This window comes from Cynocephalus volans, chromosome 1 (genome assembly GCF_027409185.1).
Source record: "Cynocephalus volans isolate mCynVol1 chromosome 1, mCynVol1.pri, whole genome shotgun sequence".
Classification (NCBI taxonomy): Eukaryota; Metazoa; Chordata; class Mammalia; order Dermoptera; family Cynocephalidae; genus Cynocephalus; species Cynocephalus volans.
In genome coordinates this window covers 243,108,185-243,117,095 of record NC_084460.1, presented here as the reverse complement: position 1 = coordinate 243,117,095, position 8,911 = coordinate 243,108,185, and the positions used below count along the sequence as shown (strand labels likewise).

The 8,911-nt window shown below is 40.0% G+C and overlaps 1 pseudogene; it reads left to right on the top strand.

Annotated features, from left to right (window-relative positions):
• The first annotated feature begins 901 nt into the window (after nucleotides 1-901).
• On the top strand, nucleotides 902-1,858 carry LOC134360985 (zinc finger Ran-binding domain-containing protein 2-like; annotated as a pseudogene).
• The last annotated feature ends 7,053 nt before the right edge of the window (nucleotides 1,859-8,911 follow it).

The following is an 8,911-nucleotide window of genomic DNA, read 5'->3' as shown; positions in this document are numbered from 1 at the left end:
GAAAGTCTCAAGCGGGCCCTTGAGAAGTCAGTGGCAAGCTAGCTGGTTCTCCCAGGATTCTGATAATGTGGCTGCGAATATGGGATGGAGCCAACCATCCAGAATCTGGCAGTGTGGGGAAAAAGAGCCCTCCACTGGGACCAGGATTGGGGTCATTTGGATTCCTAGGTTAAGCAGTGCTGTGACCTTAGGAAAGCCCTTTGACTCATCGGTATCCATCTTCCTCTTCTGCTAAATGGAAAGGTCAAGGGTACAACTTCCTGGCCTGTCTCACAGAGCTTTTGTGAAGATCCAAAGAACTGTGTGAAACTGCTTTGGCAAGACAAAGCACTATATAAAAGCAAAAAAGCATTTTTGAACATGTTGAGCTTTTGGTGGGCAAGGCAAGGAGAACCAAAGGTGACAATTCTGAGAACAGAGGTGTCCTGGACCCTGGCATTACACATGTGTTTGAATTGGTCCCAAACTAGTGACCAGAGAGAAATAGGAAGTGTCTCAAATGGAAATGAGACAGTCTTCACCCTTTCTGGCCCCAAATCACCAGGTAAAAAGGACTTCCTTCATTCCGGCTGCACCTTTTTTAGGGTGACTACATACCCAATTTATACCTGTTGTATTTCTTTCACTCTTAATGGTGTCCTGATTTGGTGATAAATAATATAGTCACTGTACTTACTAGGCACTTGACCAGTTATATGGTAAATACTGAGAAAACTTGCACAGGATTTTCAAGACACCTCTATTCTGGGGCAGTGGCCACATGTCAGCACTTTTCCTCTCTCCACTGTCTGATAGCTAGCCATCACCAGGCAATAGTTCTTCATTCTTTTGTTTAGAAATCTTCCTGCTGCTTCCTCCTGTGAAGACGTAGCTGCAGGTGGCTGTGGTGGTGGCATCCAATATGTTGACCAAGAATTTCCGTCAGTGACGGGGACTGGATTTGCCCTGACAAAAAATGTGGAAATGTAAACATTGCTAGAAGAACCAACTGTAATCGATGTGGTCAGGAGAAAACAACTGAGGCCAAGATGATGAAAGCTGGGGGCACTGAAATAGGAAAGACACTTGCAGAAAAGAGCCGAGGTCTATTTAGTGCAAATAACTGGCAGTGTAAAACTAGCAGTAGTGTGAATTGGGCCAGAAGATCAGAGTGTGACATGTGTAATACTCCAAAGTATGCTAAATTAGAAGAAAGAACAGGATATGGTGGTGGTTTTAATGAAAGAGAAAATGTTGAATATATAGAAAGAGAAGAATTTGATGGTGAATATGATGAGTTTAGATGTAAAAAGAAAAAATACAGAGGAAAGGCAGTTGGTCCTGAATCTATATTAAAGGAATTTGAAGATAAAGAATCAGAGGGAGAAGAAGAGGATGAGGATGAAGATCTTTCTAAATATAAGTTAGATGAGGATGAAGATGAAGATGATACTGATCTTTCAAAATATAATCTTGATGCCAGTGAAGATAGTAATAAAAAGAAATCTAATAGACAAAGGTGCTCAAAGTCTCGATCTTCACATTCACGATCTTCATCACGCTCATCCTCCCCCTCAAGTTCAAGGTCTAGGTCCAGGTCCCGTTCAAGAAGTTCTTCCAGTTCGCAGTCAAGATCTCGTTCCAGATCCAGAGAATGTTCGAGATCTCGTGGGTCAAAATCAAGATCCAGTTCCAGGTCCCACAGGGGCTCTTCCTCCCCAAGAAAAAAGATCTTATTCATAATTCATCATCTTCTCCTGAGAGGAACAGAAAGAGAAGTCGTTCTAGATCTTCTTTATCTGGTGATCACAAAAAAAGACGAGCAAGATCATGGTCGCCCAAAAGCCAGGTGACTGGTGAAAACACTAACCAACCCTGAGCCCAGGGCCAACTCCTACAGAACACCACTGCTTTACCCAGGTGTCACAGGTCATCTTCTGGATCACCCCATTCTGATTCCCGTTCAAGTTCAAAAAAGAAATAATGTATTAAAATTTATATCTTAAAAAAAAATTCAGTACAGTGCATGAAGTATATTTTTTAAGAAGTTGGTGTCTTACTTGGTCAGAAGTGCTAAATCTGCTAGTAGAGCTGCATGCCTTTCATTGCTTTTCAAAACAATACAGCTGTGTTTATTTGTGAACTTAAATAGCATTTTAAGCCGCCAAAAAAAAAAAAAAAAAAAAAGAAAGAAAGAAATCTTCCTGCTCATGAAAATGGGAAGGACAGTCTGTTTTCTGAGCACCTGTCTTCAAAGGCAAACATCTTGGCCATGTAATTTAATGAATAAATTTGAATGAACTTGAGGTAGTTAGAAAAATAACTGCCCTTTCCCAAGATGTCCACATCTTAATCCCTGGAACCTGTGAATATGTTACTTACCCAGCAAAAGGAATTTAGGTTGCCGGTGGAATTAAGTTTGCTTATCAGCTGACCTTAAAATAGAAAAGTGATCCTGGATTATTGGGGTAGGTCAAATGTAATCACAAGGTTCTGTAGAAGTGGAAAAGGAAGACAGAAGAGGAGATCCAAGTGATGAGATGTGAGAAGGACTTGACCTGCTGTTGCTGGCTTTGAAAAAAGAGAAAAGGACCATGAGTCAAGAAATGCAAGTGGGCTCTAGAAGATTGAAAAGGTGAAGAAATGTATTATCCCCAAGAGCATCCAGAAAGGAATGCTGTGCTGCCTACACACTAATTTTTAGCCCTGTGAGAAGTGTTGTGCTTCTAACCTATTAATTTTAAGATAATAAATTTGTGTTGTTTTAATCCACTGTTTGTGGCTTAATAGAAATACTAGAAAATCAATAATAAACAACTAATAATAGAAAACTAATAGAAATCCAATACAGCACTCATCAATCAACAGGTATCAATTGGATATCTGTCATATGTCCAGTGCTATGCTGAATGCTGGGAGAAGGTGCCAGAGAAATAGATTGTACAGGACCTGCCCTCAGGAAGCACAATAAAACCAATGCATGTACAGAGCAATTAAAACAAGTGCTGATTAAGTGCTAAGTATACTGGGCAGAAGAATTTGAGAAAAGAGATTGTAGGGGAGTGAATATAAGCAAGGGGATAATGGGTGAGAATAATGAATGAATGAGAAACTTTGGGAGTTTCTAATTGATAATGATCTAAGACTCCCAAAGAACTTTTTAATCAATGGACTTAGTTGCTGTGTAATGGAATACTACATGGCACACTGAACTGGAGTTCCTTTAGACACAGTCTTATATTTCTTTCTCTTCCCACTCTGTACTGTCTCCTTGGGTAATTTCATCCATATAACATATGCATATAACATATGCATGATGTAGTGGGTTGAATGGTGACTCTCAAAAACATGTGTTCACATCCTAATCCCTAGAACCTATGAATATGACCACATATGGAAAAAGGGATTTTGCAGACGTAATCAATATTAAGGATCTCAAGATGAGTGCATTCTGGATTGTAAGTGTGGGCCCTAAACACAATGGAAAGTGTCCCATAAGAGACAGAGAAAAACAAAAAGAGGAAGGGAAGGAGATGTAGAGGCAGAGATTGGAGTGATGCAGCCACAAGCCAGGGAATGCTAGGGATTGCTGGCAGCCACTAGAAGCTGGAAGAACAAGGAAGGAGTCCTAGAACCTTCAGAAGTAGCATGGCCCTGCTGGACACCTTGATTTTGGACTTTTAGCCTCAAAAACTGTGAGAGAATAAATTTCTCTTGTTATAGCCCCAACATCTGTGGTAATTTGTTATGGCAGTCCTAGGACACTAACACACATGGCTTCAGTAGCCAACCCTACACAGTCATCTCATAGTTGTATTTCTAGCTCAGAGAGCCCTAAGAGCTTCAGGCCTGTTCATCCAACTGCCTGCCTGATACCCGTAGATGCCTTGGAACCAATCCAAATGCACCATAACCCAGACTCTTCCCTGTCCCCAAGTCTGGATACTAAATAATTCCTCCAGTCATTCAGTTATACACAACAGAAGCATAGGAGTCGTCCTGACACCTCTGTTTCCTACATCTTAAATGACTAATCACTGAGGCCTATTGATTTTATTTTCAAAATATTTTTCACATCTGTCTATTTCTCTCTGAATTTACACCATCAGCACCTTTGTCCTTGCTCTTACTATCTCTTACCTGAATTACTGCAACTCTCTTTTTTAAGTCATCTCCCCAGGTATACATCCTGGCTGCCCCCAATCTCTTTTCTACCTTGCAGCCTTGGTGATCTCTTCAAAATGCAGCCTTGATTATGCTATCCTCTGCTTACAATCCTTCAGTGACTCCCATTGCTCACAAGATAAATGCAAAACCCTTGAAAATGGACTAAGGAGCACTGTAAGGTCCAACCTCAACCTGCACAAGGCTCCTCTTTGGAGTCTCCTCTTCAGTTGGACTGGCCTCCTCTAAATTCCCTTCTGCCAAAGGGCCTTTGCACATGTGGTTCTACCTGTTAGGAACATTCTTTCCTCCTTGCTTTGCCTAGATAACTCTGACTTATGCTTCTGATCCCAGTGTTATTTTCTCGGGGGAGCTTTTCTTGACTTTTCAAAGTAGGTAGGATCCCTCTGTTTTTTAGACTTTCATAGTACTCTGTATCTCTCCTTCATAGCTCTTGTGCAAATTTTCATTTTTTGTTGTTGTTTTATTAATGGATGCCCTCTATCTCTAGATTATGTGCTTCAATGAGAAGGGCCTAGCACTATGCATAATACATACTCAATAAATATTTTTTGCATGCATTGATGAATGAAATAAGTATTGTGCAATGTTACCCATATTCCAAGAAGGCTCATCTCTCAATGACTTGTCATTTGGGAGGTATAGTGAAGGGGACTAAAAATGTGGTCAACAGGAACGCAAGGGAAGAGAAAAGGTATTCCCCCACCTTCTTTTTAAAATGATTCAGGGACTCACCAGCATCATCTGTCTTCTAATTTGTTTGAATATTACAAACTGTCTCTCTGACCTGGTTTTGGAGGGACAAATATATAAAGTCTATTTTCAGAAAGAATATGTCAGTTAAGCCTTTATTTCCCAAGTGCTATGCCAGCTTGTTGCGATTTTAGCAGGATGCAACAGGTGCACATATTTTTAGCTTTTATGACAAGCATTGTATACTTATCCTCAGGAGTCTCCAGCTTGAATGCCCTTCATCAAAATGATGCCAAGTGGGGAATAGTTTACCCGTAGCAGTGTGCTTGTTTGAAGAACAGAAAAACTACTAGCAACCAAAAATTTTAAAAATTAAAAAAAAATTCCAATCATAGAACTCTTTACCTTTAATAGAGGCATTGGCAAAAACATTAATCTTTGGCTCATGAAGAGGGGTCATGGTATTATTAAAAAGGGGCTGATTTTCAAAACCCAGACCATGGTAGCCATGAACTTAACATGAACTTAACATGGACACAATTTATCATTGCCTGAAAATGAGAGAAGAGCCCCTGAAATGAGAGAAAAGCCCCTGAAGCTTTGCTTCTCCTCCAACTCTATAGGGAACTTTTCCCATATCGGATAAAGGTTTTGAAGAGAACTTTAATTAACTTGCATCAAAGAGACAGTATATAAGAAGGAACTGAGTAAAGATTTCTTTAATTAATGAATTTCATCAGGGCTCTTCCATTGTCCATCAGTAAAGTAGTTGGTGGGCTGCCCGGGTCCTTGGTGGTATATTCAGTCAATAAGCTATTCACGACTTTAGCAAGTAGCTAGGTTTTTAAACCAATGGGAATTTGGTGGACAATTTTTTTTTTTTTTTTTTGCTACCTTTTGCTACATGGCCAGAATCTATAAACTGTTCTTTTTCTGAGAAAGAAAGTGCTGAGGTGAGCAAGTCCCCAGCAGGGTCTGCAGTGGACACATTTATTGTCCTGTGGAAGAAGCATCAACACTTATTTACTCTTCAGTGTAACTAAAGAGAGGTTGCAAAGTCGTACTCAGTGGGGGGAGTGAGAATGCATTATCATCATGTGTGATATGAATGGTGTTAATCCAAAATCTTTTTTTCTTTTTTCATGTAATTTTGCAGAGTCACATGCATTTCATTGTCTTTCCAGAGTGGCAATAAAGCCTAGAGAAAGAATTCTCTCCCTCAGTAAATCAAAAGTTAGCAGACAAAAGGTCAAAATACCCAAAGCCACAAGAACATTAACACTTTGGATATAAAGATTCCCTAAAAAACAAATGCTTGCTCTCACTTTGGAGAAAGCAGACGCCTTATCTTTGTGAGTTTACAAAATGGAGCCAAACTGTACCCGTAGCCACTTTAGCTAAACCAAGGCCTGGATCTTTTAGCAGTCCACAGTCATTAAAGCTCTCAGAAAGCCTCCCAGGAGCCGATGTGCTTGCTTAAGTATATGCTGTAAAAGGTCCCAGAGATTTACAAGGAACTGCTCCACGCTAAACCAGGCACCATCTGATAAACAAGCAATTTTAGCTGCAGGCTAAATGATGCTCTTTGAGGCTTTGATTTACAATGCTGAAGATGATATATTTGTAGTTCAGGGATAGGTCCTGCTATGGGCTTGCTGTGATTACTCATCCATGAGCAGAATTCAGGGCTCAAGTCTTCAACTTGGAGGTCAGAAAATTGCCAGTGGAATGAAAGAGGGTTGATAAGGTTTATTGAGATGCTAAATAGATATAAAAAAACTTATTAAGCCAGTGGTTTCAAGCTCTTCTTCAGCTTTCTGGGGACCACAGTTTTTGTTAGTTTGCTTAAACCCCAAAGATATGAAAACAATCTGCAAAATTGATCTGGTGGTCTAATTTTACTGTCATTACATTTAAAAAGCAAATCCAAAATTAGCTTATTATTGCTGACATTTAAAAATTAGAAAAAATGTCCAATTTAGCATTTATGTAATTGCTCTAAAGCTAGGAAATCTGAAGGCAGATTTAAAGCAAATCAAATCACCTTTAAGAACACTGAGGAATAGACTTACAGTACTCAAATCAGAATTAAGAACTGTGAGAATGCTTTTAAAACTTAGGGTTTCGAGAAACAACTTGGCAAACTCCTTTGCCCAGAAGTTTTGTATTTAATAAATATTTGGGTGCCCACTAATATTGTACTAGTACAAAGATAAAGAAAATATGGTCTCTCTCCTCTAGAAATTTACAGTCCAGTGGAGAAAACCACAGGTAATTTTAGTAAAATGTGAAATGTGTTAAAAAAGAGCTCAGTAGGATGCCAAGAAAGGGCAGAGGAGATGAACTAAACTGTTGGACTTAAAGGGGATTTAACAGACAGAGAGACCTCCCTTGGTACTCTTCTCCCTGTCCCATGACTGGCCAGGCAGCCAAGCAGACAGAGGAGAGACAACGAAAAGAAGCATTTCCAGCCTGTAGCACATTCAGAGCTGTGACTAAATGCTCCGTTATGGAGAAAACCTCAGACCACAGGAGTTCTGGTTCTGGCGACACTAGACAGATTCAGAAATTGCAGACACAATTTACAAGTAAGAGAATCAGTGGCTAATTATAAACAAAGTAGCAGGTACCTCCTTGATGTCAGAGCTGGCTGTAGGATAGGACGTAGAAACAAACCATGGCTTTCTGATTTGCCTCTTCTTTGGAGGGTCCAGGGAACACAGCTTTTTCTACCACTCTCATGAAAGGATCTGATGAAGTTAAGCAGATTGTGGCCTGCATGCCAGACACCTGGAATGGTGCATTACTTTTCCCAGAAACTTGTATTTTCAGAGATCCTAATGCTCTAAGCCCATGGGACTTTGATGATGCAAGACAGTAAGATAGAACTGCCTTTGGGGGAGATTAGAAGAAAGGGAGGTAGTGCTCTCTGCCAGTCAACTTTCCCTGTGCATGATTTCCCTATGGATAATACAGCCCTGGCTGGACTTAAAGGTTAATAATGATGACTAACATTTATTGAGTCTTACTATGTGCCAGACACTATTCAAAGAGGTTTATATGTATTAAGTCGTTTAATCTTCAAAACAACCCCATGAGGTACTTTGTAATCTCCATTTTACACACAAGGAAACTGTTAAATTCGCTCACGGTCACATGTCTAATGAGGTCACAAATCCAGGCCATCCCACTCAGCTGCCTCCCAGGACAGCGAATGCAACAACTAATTATGCAGACAAGGGCCTCTAGCTTGGGAATTAAGGGCATCACTGCCCTGGCTCCCAGACGGTTTGGTCCTTTAGATAGCTATTTCAAGGCTAAACTCAAATCCTTTCTTTTCAGTCATCCCTCACCTGATCACATATTCCTTCCTAAGCCTCAGTTTCACAGTGTGGGAAAAAATGTCCTCCTCATGCTCCCGCTGAAATATTGGAACATCAGCTGTGTAATGCATGTAAAGCACTTAAGACAATGCAAATGAAGGATATTATAGAGACACAAGGTGATGGTACTTTATAGCAGCCCATTAAGACATATCATTGTAAACACAGACACTGAAGTTGCATCCTTTACCATGTCTTCTTCTGAATTTTAGCATAGAATTACACGTGCTCTTAAAATCTACCCAAACTAATTGTCTTTATGAACACAGACCTCTATACAAGCTCGACTGGATCTAGTAAATCTCCCTCGCCAAAATCTTTTTCAAGTATTATAGTGTAATTCACTGTATCATGTCCAGTTGCAGCCTAATAATGCACAAGTCCCAGGGGCCAAGTATATTTCATGAAGCTTACAATTACTTTTATAAAAGTTGCAGTAAAGTATAATGATTTTTAATGGCATCAATGATACCGTTGTATATATCGGTTTCAGTCTTGAAGTAGACTTAAGTTCAAGGACCCAAGGGGACCATTCTCCTCTCGATGCACTTGTGTTACTCCCATTAATGCTAATGGGACAGACAAATGCTGCTCTAGAGAAGAATATATCTGCCCTTAAGAAGGTAACAGGTTTTAATTAGTAATGTCTGAATCGCACAAAAGCAGCTTGC